At 39.4% G+C, this 14,517-nt stretch overlaps 1 protein-coding gene across 1 annotated transcript in view; it reads left to right on the forward strand.

The window, feature by feature from the left end:
* The window catches only part of CUX1 (cut like homeobox 1), a 321,902-nt gene that overhangs the window by 289,408 nt on the left and 17,977 nt on the right, over nucleotides 1-14,517 (forward strand). The gene's annotated exons all lie outside the window — the stretch shown is intronic.

The raw sequence follows: 14,517 nt of genomic DNA on the forward strand, positions 1-14,517 counted from the left end.
TCATAGACCCTTTAGCATAGGAGATGCCTTTATCATACAAATGTTAATCTTTTTTTTTATGCACATTATCCTAGAATTTCTCCTGTTAAAGCCCTTTCCCACTCATTTTTATTTTGGGTCCACATGCACTAGGTAAACAATGATCAAAACTTCCGCAACACAATTCCCTCCTCATTGTGGTCCCTACCTTACAGGTATAAAAGTGTGTTTGGCATTCTAAAATCTGTAATTATGAGCACCAACATTATAAGGAAAGATTCATTGTAGATGTAATGTAGTAACTAGGTGACAACACTCTTTCCCTATTTACGTGGAGGAAAGGGAACTCATGCAATACCCTGAAGCTGATCTTAATTTATTTTAAATAGTTAATATGGGTCTATATATTCATTTTTAGAAGTTCTGCACACAATCCAGTGCAACCTATGTTTTTTTTCTTTTTTTGGTCAGGCTGTGTGGATTCCATAAATCCACTGTCCTATGGTCTGAGCACAAGACTGCGAGCCAGGAACTCAGGCATTCTAGTACTTTTCTCTGTCACTGATTCCCTTAGTAAACTTGGGCAAGTCATATAGGCTCTCTGCCTCAGTTTCTCCATTTGTAAAAATTGAGATAATACCTACTTTACAGGATGCTTCTTGTAATTAATGAATATGTATAAAGCTTGAAGATGAAAAGTTTAATTAGTTGTACTGTAACCACTGCTATTTTTGTCAAGCAGTTATGGAAAAGTACCAATTAGCACAATGTCAGTGCACTGAGATTTTTCTAGATCAGCGTAGTGCTTACAGTTCCTTATTTAAGGGATTGCAATAGTCCAAAATTGTTGATGAAATCTTTGCTTCTGGAATAGTTTGCTATAATTCATTAGATCAAATGTATTTTAAGATCAACCAAACCATGTGACCTCCATGGTGCATATTCTTTCCAAGCTTAGTTCAGAGTGAAGATCTGGTCTGTTAAATATGATAGACTTCAGACACTAATTTCTCTCAATTTCTTTATATACTTAATCATTCATCAATATTTTCCCCCATTCATCCCTTTTTTTGGAGGGGATCTTCCCCCTGTCATAAGAGAGCCTGGATCCTCTGACCCTCCCTCATTACAAACAGTCTGTGGATTCTACAGCCAGCTGCTAGCTCCAGGAGGAGCTGGGTATGAAAGAATGATCTCATGTTTTGAAAACCAGAATGTAAGAGTAACTGACCCTAAATCAGCAAGCAGCATTGACATAAAGGATGCCTTAGCATTTGTGTTGTGGTGCCGGAAGGTCTGACAGCTTGTGGGGTGGCGGGGGGGGGGGGGGGGAGGAGATAGGGCTCTGGATGGTTTGGCAGCTGAGAAGAAGGGTCAGGCACCTTCCTCTGTATTGAGAGGGAGTCTGGAGGGCTTGGCAGCTGCAAAAGAGGTCAGGAAAGGTACTTATCACTAGGGGTCAGGCATTTGGGAGGGTTTGTCTGCTGGCGAGGAGTCATGTTGGGTTTTTGGTTGCTTGGAGGGAAGTGAGGCACATGTCTCTTCATAGGAAGCTACAAGGGTTTGGCTTCTGGGATTGGTCACGTAAGAGTGCTTATCAAGGGGAAAGAGGGTATTAATCTATTTCATCCCCTTTGGCTATGGTCATGTATACAGGCAAACTACAACTTTAGGTTGCTTGGCAATTTAGTAAAATGTTGTTGAGGTGGATGAGAATTACCTTGTTTTGGCTGCATAAAACAGATAATGGACTGTTTCCTTCCTGAGTTACTGAATAAAAAGTGTATGCTCCAAATGTACAGGTCATTGCTTCCAATCCATAATGAGGATACAGCTTTAAAGCAGGTATGTTTCCCAGGAACTAGTCTTAACATGAAGTAAACATTCTGTGCTGGAAAGTAACAGATTATACCTCTGACAAGTAATTAAATCATGTTTAGATTATAAGGAGCTGTGTGTTGGTTGATAAATATGTAAGATCATTTCCAAGAAGAGAAAACTGAAAATTACTGGAAAATTAAGTATCCTCCAAGTTACCTTGTGGCTGTCCCTTTTGTTTCAGTGGAGAGGAAGAAAAGGAAAGGTGTATGTGTCGAATCTAATTTGATAGATATTTGAGATTTTTTCTAAAATTTGTAAATAATCATCCAGAAGATTGTTCCTATGATTATTTTAATTCTGATGGAAACAGTTTTCCTTCTAGGTCATCGTTCCCCTACAGAGCAAATGTTGAAATACAATGTTACTGTGTGGGAGCCAGAAAGTTAAATAGATTAGAAATCAAGTATAAAGAAAACTGAAACTGACTGGTCTATTTTCATTGTCCAAGCTGAGTGAAATGCAAAAAATTAAACAAAGAATATCAATAAAGTGAACTTGATATTTAAAATTCTTACAGTTTTAATGATCAAAGATGGTACTAATAATACATTTAAGGAAATTTGTTTCTTAAAAAAACAGTATTTGAAACCCTGTGTCCCTCTTCAAGAAGTGTATTCTACATCCAGAATAACATAAGCACCATTTGAAGCATTTTAAAGGCATGAGCCTGAGAGATGCAGACCACCAGCAACATTCCTTTGGACATCAGTACTCTGCACATCTCCCATCAGACACTGGGTCAATGATAAAAATACTCCTTTTTAAACAAAATTTATCTTTGCAATTTGTTCCTTCCACTTCTCCTTCCCCTATCCTAACATTATAAAACATACCCTAGCTGCTTCCTTCTCCTAAAAAACTTCATCAGATCCACCTCTCAGATACTTCTTCCACCCCAGCACCCTCTTTTACACCTTTGCTTTCTAAGGAAATATTGGGATGTGTAAAGGTGATGGAAACTGCCCCCTTCCCACTCTCCATATCTTCACACAGATGAACAAGTAATTAGTTTAGTCTCAGTGTAACTTCAGTTTTGTTTTACATTTGTTTCTCTCCTTTTCTCTTTTGGAACTTGTATCCTAAAAATAGAGTAAGTTGGTACTGGCAGATGTTTCATTTGTCCTTTACAAGAGGACCAAAATTAGCCTGTTATTTGGTACCTAAATAAAGCAGCTAAACTGTCTTTGTACGAACTTTACAATTACAATCTATTGAAGTTGCAACATTTTATTTTGTTTACTGGTATTACGTAAGCAAGATCAGCACCTAAAAATCCATAAGACCTTGAGAGAGAGAGAGAGAGGATGAGCAGGAATGAACACAATTGTGTTTTTAATCTCCTGTTTTGAGACAGTTATTTTTTCTTGTGAAGGTTTTTTGTTTTTGGTTTGTTTTAAAGGTAACTTGGAAATGCTCTAAAACTGCATATTGTAAAGGTAAAAAAAAATCTAGTAAAAGGACAGCAATGGTTTCTCTAATTTTCAGAGAGAAAATCTGCACAGAATGCCTGAAGCTGGGTTAGCAGTGGGACTCCCCAGAGGCAACAGAAAGATGTTATAATCAATTACCACATCATAACACTGATGTATGATAATTACTGAGTGTTCCTCCTGAGATAGTGCAGCATTTGGCTGGGATGCAGCTCTTTCATGGTCCACTGCCTGATTAATATGCAAATAATAGGCTGATTGCATGATGAATGCAGAAAATGAGTTCACTGATAACGTGAGCACCGAAGCGGGAAGATGATAAATTACTTTTACTGACTGTCCTACATTAAGTACCCTTTCTCAACAATTTTATCACAAATTAAGTAAAGCAGTATGGAGAGATTATGAGGATGTGTAAAATAATGTACCTTAATAGCTTTTATAATATTGTTGCGTATAATGTAAATGGCATTTTCTTTCAGTACTTTAGCCAGTACTCCTCCAGAACGGTTTTGCATTTAGTACAGTAACACGCAGGGACAGTCCATTCAGCCGTTTTCTGTTAAGATGAAGAGCAATCTGCTATACCAACATATATGACTGGTGATGGGTTGGCCTTTCTTATGAGAAAAAGAATCCAGATATTAGCCCCTCAAGTATCTTGCCCCTAGCAAATGAATGTCCACATTGTTTAGTGAGGGGGGAATATTCTTCAATACAGAACAGGATGTACACTGGACATATGGATGCTGTTGCACCTGGTTTAAGCTGTATATCCAGGGGCAAACGAGGTTAAGATACTGAACACATTCATAGAAGCACCTGCATACTCTATCTAAGTTTGTTAAGAAGCTTGAGGTGGAGAGAGGACCAAACGGATATGATGGTGATAACATGTTGAGTTCTAGTCTAACCACCTGGTCATCGGCTGGAGCATCAGCAAAGATGTTACAATAATAACTAAGTTAGGACCTCTTAGAAGCATTGAATCGGTGAAAAATTATTGTCATATAATGATTAATCTTTGCTTACAATAAGGCAATTTAAACACAAGTTTTGTTTTTGGCATCTTGGTAGGATGTTTTTATGACAGATATTTGTTTAATCTTCAGGAACTCATTAATAAAACTGTTCCTACACACAAGCTGCTTTAGTAATAAGGTTACTGAAGATAATTTCTAACAGTTACTGTATTCTTAAATCAATATGGATTTCTGAAGAAGTAGTGAGCTATGGTAACACAGAAAAATCAGGTTTTTAAAAAGTGTTTGGTGGTGTACAATGGTGTCTTAAAAACCTGCCAGGATGCGAGTGTTAAATGGAATTTTAATTTATATAATTAACTTAAAAATAATCTTCTAAAATTATCTCAGCTGTGGTTCTAGAAACTGTGATTGTCTATATGCTAACACAAACCCTCAGTTTTCTTCCCGGTTTTTCAAAAAGTGCATTAATGTAATGATCATCTAGTCCATCCCTGGACCAGTTCAGGAGTGTTCCTTAAACCATATCTTTTGGAGTTTTGTCCAATCTTTTTTTTTTTTTTTTTTAAAGTGCCAGCTAATTCCACAGGCTAATAGCACTGCCAAGAAGGTTTTCCTGGTACCCTAAATTTCTCTTTTCTTAATTTTGTCCCATTACCTCTAGTTATACCCTTATTAGTACAAGCTTAAATACTGTAATTCTCTACATCCTTGATGTTCACAGTGCCCATCATTGGTGATTACAGATACACCTCTACCTCGATATAACGCTGTCCTCGGGAGCCAAAAAACCTTACCGTGTTATAGGTGAAACGGTGTTATATTGAACTTGCTTTGATCTACTGGAGTGCGCAGGCCCCCCCCCCCCCCCCCGAACACTGCTTTACCGCGTTATATCCGAATTCATGTTCTATTGGGTCGCGTTACATCGGGGTAGAGGTGTATTCTCTTTAGGACCCCTCAACTCTGCAACTACAAGTGTAACTTTGTACCCAATTAGAGGCCCAGTCCTCTTAACTTGTTACATATTATATGTTTTGGTTTATGTCAATAGTGCAGTATCTCTTCCCTCACAGCCATGTTTGCATATTAATTCTTACTGTGCTGCATAACTCTTTGTATCAGCACATCAGGGAACACCTGGGCAGCTACACCATAGTGCATAGATTGCCTAGAAGACACACTCACAGAGGTCTTGAGAAACAGAAGACTAGCCAAAGTAGCACAGGAATAGCCACCACAGCAAAATACATTGAAGAACCAGTTACACAAGAAGGCAACCATGTGTCAGCCTAGGCCTCTGGTAAGGATAAAACACTGTTAACTGCTGTAGTTGCTAACAAAATATTATCCATGCTGTGTGTGGACACAAATCATGTTTGGAGCCAAGTATGTTTCTGGCTGGTTATAAATTTGATTTAAAGTCATAGGGTGGACAAAGCATTCTTTAGCCAGTTAGATAAGCTATCTGTAAGTGAATAGCAGTGCACACCAACTCCCTCCTGTGGATCCTGCAAGCGTGAACTAAAAGGTACCTAGTTCACATTAACCTAGTCCTCTTTAAACAGGACTACATTAATACAAACTTAGGCACCTTTTAGTTTGCACCCACAGCATTCACACGGGGAGTAACAGTGGAGCACCTTTCTGCACGCTGTGTAGTCTGAACTGTGGGGCAGTCTAGACATAAACTTGAACTTTTCTCACTGTTTGCCAGTACCAGTGCTAGACAATGATAAAAATATTCGTTTAGACTGAGCACTGGCCTAACTGACATCTTTGCTATCCTATCACATTATAAATTCATAGAATCATAGAATATCAGGGTTGGAAGGGACCTCAGGAGGTCATCTAGTCCAACCCCCTGCTCAAAGCAGGACCAATTCCCAACTAAATCATCCCAGCCAGGGCTTTGTCAAGCCGGGCCTTAAAAACCTCCAAAGAAGGAGACTCCACCACCTCCCTAGGTAACCCATTCCAGTGCTTCACCACCCTCCTAGTGAAAAAGTTTTTCCTAATATCCAACCTAGACCTCCCCCACTGCAACTTGAGACCATTGCTCCTTGTTCTGTCATCTGCCACCACTGAGAACAGCCGAGCTCCATCCTCTTTGCAACCCCCCCTCAGGTAGTTGAAAGCAGCTATCCAATCCCCCCTCATTCTTCTCTTCTGGAGACTAAACAATCCCAGTTCCCTCAGCCTCTCCTCATAAGTCATGTGCTCCAGACCCCTAATCATTTTTGTTGCCCTCCGCTGGACTCTTTCCAATTTTTCCACATCCTTCTTGTAGTGTGGGGCCCAAAACTGGACACAGTATTCCAGATGAGGCCTCACCAATGTTGAATAAAGGGGAACGATCACGTTCCTCGATCTGCTGGCAATGCCCCTACTTATACAGCCCAAAATGCCGTTAGCCTTCTTGGCAACAAGCGCACACTGTTGACTCATATCCAGCTTCTCGTCCACTGTGACCCCTAGGTCCTTTTCTGCAGAACTGCTACCCAGCCATTCGGTCCCTAGTCTGTAGCTTTGCATGGGATTCTTCCGTCCTAAGTGCAGGACTCTGCACTTGTCCTTGTTGAACCTCATCAGGTGTTTTTTGGCCCAATCCTCTAATTTGTCTAGGTCCCTCTGTATCCGATCCCTACCCTCTAGTGTATCTACCACGCCTCCCAGTTTAGTGTCATCTGCAAACTTGCTGAGAGTGCAGTCCACACCATCCTCCAGATCATTAATAAAGATATTAAACAAAACCGGCCCCAGGACCGACCCTTGGGGCACTCCGCTTGAAACCAGCCGCCAACTAGACATGGAGGCAGTTTGGGACTACATATAGATAGAGATGGTATGATAGAGACCAAGGAAGTGACACTTTCTTCTCTGCTCTTGAAATACTATATTTAAAACTGCCTGCACCTGATCTACAGTAGGGCCTGTACCACTGCTAACTCACTGGGAACTGCACCACTACTAGCAAACATAATGTCAAAGGGAGTTCTGCAGGGACTTAATTTGTACTAATATTGGGCACTATGGGTTGAATTTTCAAAAGTATGTAATCAAGTTAGATGCCCAACTCCCATTAAAAGCCCACCCTATGTCAGGCTCTTCAACTGCCATTTTGGTTGCTCTTTTCTGAACTCCATCTAGTTTTGCTACATATTTCTGGTTTTCAGGTGACCGTAGCTGAAAACATATAAATGTAAGTGTGGAACGAGCATAAAATCGTGGAAAATGCAGCATAAAATTGTGGCGAGATCGTATAATCCCTTGCCGATGCTCAGAAGTAATTTTATTCAAGTGGTCACAACCTTTGGCCCTAATTCTGCAAACATTTCTGCACATGTGTAACCTTAGACACATTCATGAGCATGAGTATTTGCAGGGCAGGGGCCTTTGTTTTTCATTTTTGTTCCCAGAATGTAAAGAAGATGAAGTAGCACCCACATGAGGAGCCTAGGCTTTTTTGTTTTCATTAAGTAATTTTTGAATTATTGGTTAAAGGAATTAAATTGATTTTTTTTTCCTTTTAAAACCACACAAATATGGCTGAAGGGATTTTTTTCAGATTTTTTCTGTCACCCACAAAAATTCACCTCTGAGGCAAGACCAAGCCTGGAAAGTTTCAGACATAAGAGTTTTTTTCAGTTATAACATTTGCAGTAAACACTACCACCGCCACACAACAATCATCCAGGGAAATCTATAATCTTAACAATAGCTGGCATTCACTACCATGAATTTATACACATACTTGCTTTACATTATTGTATGTGTCTCTCTCACACATTTAGGCTCTGGAGAGGTGGCTTATTTTCATAAGCCATATTAATGTGCAAATAGGCAAGGTTCACTCATTGAAAACAAATCCATTAAAACACTACCTCTGAGAAAATATTCAATGTTCATAGATCAGTACTATTAATTAGTCATAAGAGGGCTTTACTGTAGTATTGTGCCACAAATGCTTAGCTGATTTATTACTCATGTAGATCAAACTTGTGTTTCATTTCACCACTGGTGCACAAAAAGCTCATTACTGTTTTGGAAGAGCCTGTGAAGACATAAATTCCTATGCAGAAGTTAAAATCACAATGTAGAAAAATGGAGACCAAATTCTGCATGAAATTTTCAGATGCCAGAAAACTGAATGCATAACTCAGTGGGAATCTTGCAGTTGACTTCACTTGGAAATGGACAAGGCCCTAAAGATACATCAGTGAGAGTAGGCCCAACTTACTCTGGTTTTTAATCTTTAAAATGGAGAGATTATACAAACCAATAATTAGACAGGAAAAACTAGGAGCTAATCCAGTCTCAGTATGAGCCACTGTGATCTTGGGCAACCTGTCCAAATCTGTTTGTTGCCCATCAACTCACCTGTGGGTAAAAACAGGCTCTCGGATATCAAATGCTCTTCTGGGAGGTAGTGAGAGAATCCTTTGTTGATATTTATCTGTCTTCCTCTTCTATAATAATTTGCCATAGAAGAAATAACTAGAGTATTGTATCCTCCCACTGCTACGTGCCCTATGTTGTTGTTCTGATATTCATTTATAAGTAACTTGAATATGACTAGTTTGGTATGGACCTGAAGCCTGAGCTATGGACATTATGAAAAGTGGTGCATCAAACCAACCGCCAGTTAAATAATGTTTGGGTTATTGTCGGAATGTCACAGAGTACCCTGTCATTTTGTTTCAGCAACTTGTCCTTCCAAATGCACAGTTCGCCTTATGGCATGCCAGCAGTAAAAATGTCACTTACAATAATTACTTTTTGGTGAAAATGCTTGCTGACTTCCTACCTTCAAGCTGTTTTTTACACAGTGGGGAGATAATAAGAAATGACTTTATCCTGACTGCTCAAATGAACACTAAATGGAATTTAGGTTATTACTGTATATAGAGGGCTGTGTACTGAAATTTAAATAGTGGATTGGATAAACTGCAGAGATTTGTCTCTGAAAATTATAGTGGATCTGCTTTTTCAATCCACTTCTGTCTAAAACTTAAGGCAGCTGTTGTCTGCCTGCTGCCTTCAGAATATAATATTTTTCTCAATCCTTTTAGAGGCCCCTGAATACCTTCTGTGTTTCAGATGGTCTTTCCCCCAACATCTCCATGTTTTGTACTTTATTCACCATCAGTCTTTTGGCAGTAACACACATTCAACCACTTATTCACTCCATTATTGTTGAGCTAATATAGGACTGAGTACTTCTTTCTGGAAGTCAAATGTGCCACAGAAAAAGTCTCGATACAGTCAATTTTTATTTTGCTCTGAGAACTCAGATGATTTTGGTCCAGATCGCTCTTGTCCTACCAAAAGGCTTTGGATTATGTTGTCTTGGCAAAAGGACAAAAGGGAAGGAAACTACTTGTTGCCATGCCTGTAGAAATTAGAGCGTAGCTTGAATCAAAATGTTTGGTGCTTCCTGGGATCCATAGTTCTCAAAAGAAATACAAACAATTGTGTTTAAGGAGCCATGTTGTAGACATCCCACCAGGATATGTCACCTTCTAGAATTTCACGCTTCTGCGATTGACAAGGTTGCATCCATCACCTAGTGTTTTAACACTGCACCATCATCCATTTACCTCTTTTGGAGGGGATACTTCCATGCCTAGTATCTCAGTCATAGAATCATAGAATATCAGGGTTGGAAGGGACCTCAGGAGGTCATCTAGTCCAACCCCCTGCTCAAAGCAGGACCAATTCCCAACTAAATGATCCCTGCCATCGGCTGCCAACTAGACATGGAGCCATTGATCACTACCCGTTGAGCCCGACGATCTAGCCAGCTTTCTATCCACCTTACAGTCCATTCATCCAGCCCATACTTCTTTAACTTGGTGGCAAGAATACTGTGGGAGACTGTATCAAAAGCTTTGCTAAAGTCAAGGAATAACCCATCCACTGCTTTCCCCTCATCCAGTCATGCTGAAGTCCATGCTATTCTAAAGAGTTTGTAACTAGTCAAGTCAAGCACTACCTGCAAGTCTCTGAACACCAGTATCTGTGTTGTTCTAACCTAGTTCCGTTCCTCTCCAGGATGAACCTCCTGTTGGCTATCTTCTGTAGATCTGGGCAGTGTTAGTGCACAGCTAGGGCAGTTGAGGACGTGCTGCTGTAAAAGCTACTTGTAGTTGAAAGAATCAAAATAACATACATCATAAATCTGTTAGATTATCCCATCCAGCCTCCTGCAATTGTAGGATATAATCCCCTGCATAGTCCACACGAAGAAAAAGGGAAATCCTTCCTTTGAGCATGTACAAGAGAATCCCAGGTTTATGTAAATTTCAAGCATGCCCACAATTTTCAGATAATGTGTGGGGGTGAGTTCAGCAAACTTTGAAGACTTATGCACAATAGGTCTAATTCTTATTTTACATCACTGTAAATCCAGAATAAGTCCATTGAATTCAATGGAGTTAGACCCATGTAAAAGCAGTGAAAGTAAGATTCAGATCCACTTGTCCTTTTACCTGAAGTGAGACTTATACCCTGAAGTCCCTCTGAACCTGCAGGTTTTAAGGACTCTGGAGAGACTTCAGAGCTTGCTGGGCTGGCTCCCCCAATCATCCACTCCATCTTAAAGTGGTACATCTGACCTTTGGAGGAATGGGAAGTTTAGTTAATTGAGATTCAAGTAATCAACGTTTGGCTGTAATAGTATCTTCTAATCATTCATGATAGTCATTGATATCTCATATAACACTCTCCATGAAGAATGTATACATTTGGTGCTGATGCTCAGGACGTTATTGTTGGGAGTATCCATTGGACATTATATCTCTGTGTGTGTGCCCAGCGCAGATCCACCTGACACTCAGTTCCTTCCACTAAATCAGAATCCATTGTAATACTCTCTGAAACTGGGGGGAAGGATAATGTGATTCAACATAGCAATCATCTGTACTAGCTGTGGTGGTTCTTTGTAAGGGGCTGTAGTTTTCATTTCCAAGCATTGCCTCTGTCATTCCCCACTTTAGGTGATGAACAAGCAGACCCAATCCCTGACCAAACAGGGACTCTCAACTAAAAAGATATTGCAGAAATGTTCTTTCAAATGCAGCATCTGACCTATGAATCAGATCCATAGAGTAATACTATATAAAGGTATGACATTTCAGAGATATGCAGTAGCGGCTGTCTTGGATCTGGTGGAATGCACTCCACCAAAATCCTCACTCAATCATAGCAGGAATTTATACATCATCTAATTCATTTAGACAAGTGGTTTTCAACCTTTTTTTCATGTGCCGACCCTTAACAAATGGAGATGCAAACCTCTTTGGAAATCTTAGCCATAGTCTGTGGACTCCTGGTTGAAAACTACTGATTTAGACATACTGATTGTTCCACCAACTTTTTAAGTATCACATTCAAATTCCAGAAGAAAGTGACTCTCACACTGGAGGAAATGCATTAAATAAGCTTTTCAGAACTGTTATCACCTTAGGATTGGAGAATGTGGTAGAGTTCTGTACAGAAAAATGGCAGACTGACATTGCCGAGGGTCAGAAAATCCAGCAGTCGGGAGAGAGGAACAGAAAAAATCCATTACTAGGTCCAGTAGAATGTACAACCAAAACTGATGAATGAAAGCAAGAGCTCTGAGCAGTGCTTCAGACTCTGTGGTGTTCTATAGAACTTTGGTGATGAGAAAAAGGGGAAGGAATGCATACAGGAGGTTGGACTGAAAAATACCCACTTTTAAGCATGTTGTGGCTTCATCCACTGCAATAGGGAATGCACAACCACAGAACATAAATCTGTGGTTCATGTAATAATGAGGAGGTTGATATATTGTTCTCAGCACAGCTTTGCAGTGTGCTCAACCAGAGTCAAGTCATATTCTCTCAATTCAGAGTGGAATGCAATTTTGCAGTATTTATTTTTTTTCTTAAATCACAGGAATTAAATATAAATATAAGCCTTACGGTTGAGCAATCAAACTATCACTGGTCAGGAAATTCCGAAATGTAGGTATTTTTCTGCAGCATTAACACAACCATATTGGATAGCTTTCAATTTTTTATGTTATAAAAATAATATAATTAATTCACATTTAAGAAAGGAAACAAAAATAGAAAGCAGATGGGCAATGTTGACTTATTTTACATTTATTTATTTATTTAGCATTATATGTTCTTATCCCACACTCTTGGTTGCAGTAGAAACCTTAACTTTTGGAATTTCTTAATTTATGAACAGTTTATATGCAATAGTGGGACCCTCCCAAGCTTGGTCCACAAGCCACGCTCCAGCTGCATCAGATGCGACCCAGATTAACTGTGCAGATCTTTGTAATGTGATCGTTTCTCTCTCTTCTTGGCTGTTTTGATCAACTGTGAGGTAGTTAACAATGTCGACATCTCAACTGTCATCTGTAGGCTTCAGTGATGAAGGGGGTCTGATCACTCTTCTCAAATGATTCCGGTTGTCTGCACGTTCAGCCGATATCATTTCACTGATTATATTCAATTCACATTTGAAAACAGCCATATAAAGAATAGACAATTTTTGGGGGGGTGAATGTGCGGGGTTATGTAAAAGCTTATATTCTACAGTACAAGAAGGCAGGCAGCCTTCTTGGAAACATACTGCTCAGCTGACCATAGGTGCTGGAACTAGGGGGGCTCCCGCCCCCCTTGGCTAGTAATGGTTTCCGTCATGTACAGGGTTTGCAGTTTGGTTCAATGGCTCTCAGCACCCCCACTGTACAAATTCTTCCAGCACCCCTGCAGCTGACACAACCCTGCACAGGCAGACTCCAGCTTTAGAGTACTTGATTTCTCATCTCTAATGTTGCACTAAAAAGCCGTGTACCTGATCCTTCAACCTTTCGTTATTTTTCTCAGCATATAGTGTAATGATGATCTTAGAAGGGGTGTGCATACAAAAGTCATACCTGTTTTAGATGATATAAAAATCTATGATGTGTGCATACGTGTGTGTGTGTATCATACGTAGTTTGAAATCACGATACACTGAGTGCTCCTAGAATAGACCGGTTGTTTTCCTTTGTGTTGCATTCCAAAATCAGATTCAGATATTCTTACCTTTTTGAGTAAATAAAAAGGTTGGTTGCTCTTGAAAACAAAATCCCAGGAGGCTGTTAATATGTAAAAATAAACAAAAAAAATGTAACTAATCCACTCTGTCAGCAACATACTACATTTCAGTGATAGGCGAGAGATATGTTGTTTTACCTTTGATGTCTGCAGTAGCAGGATGAAAAAACAGACACTGGTGAATGCTTTTGTTTAGTCCTCTGTGAGGTGTTTTGGTTTTTACTGTACTGTATATGTGTGGTTTGCAGTGCATGTATGGAAAATTGCATAGGAAATTTGCAGCTGCTCTAGTTATTTACTAAGATTTGTTTAAGTGGCACAAGGGACAAAATTAGAAGGAACTTGAACCATTGCTGTGCAGTTTATTAGCCAGGCAGCCATAATTTTGACCTTGATGTGGGTTAAAGGACACAGACCTGAGAAGAAATCTGTTTATCATGTAGGGAATTCATGCCATCCCTGACAGTGTACAGTGAACAAGATGGATGATCTGCCAGATTGGTCCCTCGCATGGGTGAATCGGGGCAAATTTACAGTACAATTCCTTTGCTGTTCCTGATACAAAAATAACATTTGCTGGGTTTTATATTCTACTGTATGACGAGTCGGGGGTGAGCAGAGAGAAGAAATTAGATTTGTAGGACTCTTACTGCCTTAAAGATTTATATAGAACTTGCTCTCCTTTTATGTCTGGCTCTTTTGCATCTTTCATTAAACTATTAAAAAAATTCAATTACTTTGGTTGAGAGAGCAGTTTTTGTGAATGTGTCAGGAAGACTTCCCTAAATACAGTATGGTAAAAGCTTTTATTGTTAAGACTTTTATTGCCTTCAATACCCCCATTTTATTGTGATTGCATCAAACACCATGTTTACTTATGAAGTATATTCCTCTATAATAATTGACACATCAATATTTTGTAAGAAAATGACACAGAAGACAATACCTTGAAATCTTATAGCCAAGTGAGTTTCTTGCAGCCCTCCACAATATTGAACCTTAATTAATTATTAGTTTTATTTTTCTGTTGCACTTATATATCCCGCCTCTCTGAAAAAACAGAGATTAATCAAATAGTAAAATTACAAAATAGCGTAGTTTTAAAATGAAATCTTTCAATAGCCTAGCCCTTAAAAGCAGCATTTTGCTGTACTTTTTGCA

This window comes from Emys orbicularis, chromosome 17 (assembly GCF_028017835.1).
Source record: "Emys orbicularis isolate rEmyOrb1 chromosome 17, rEmyOrb1.hap1, whole genome shotgun sequence".
Taxonomy (NCBI): Eukaryota; Metazoa; Chordata; order Testudines; family Emydidae; genus Emys; species Emys orbicularis.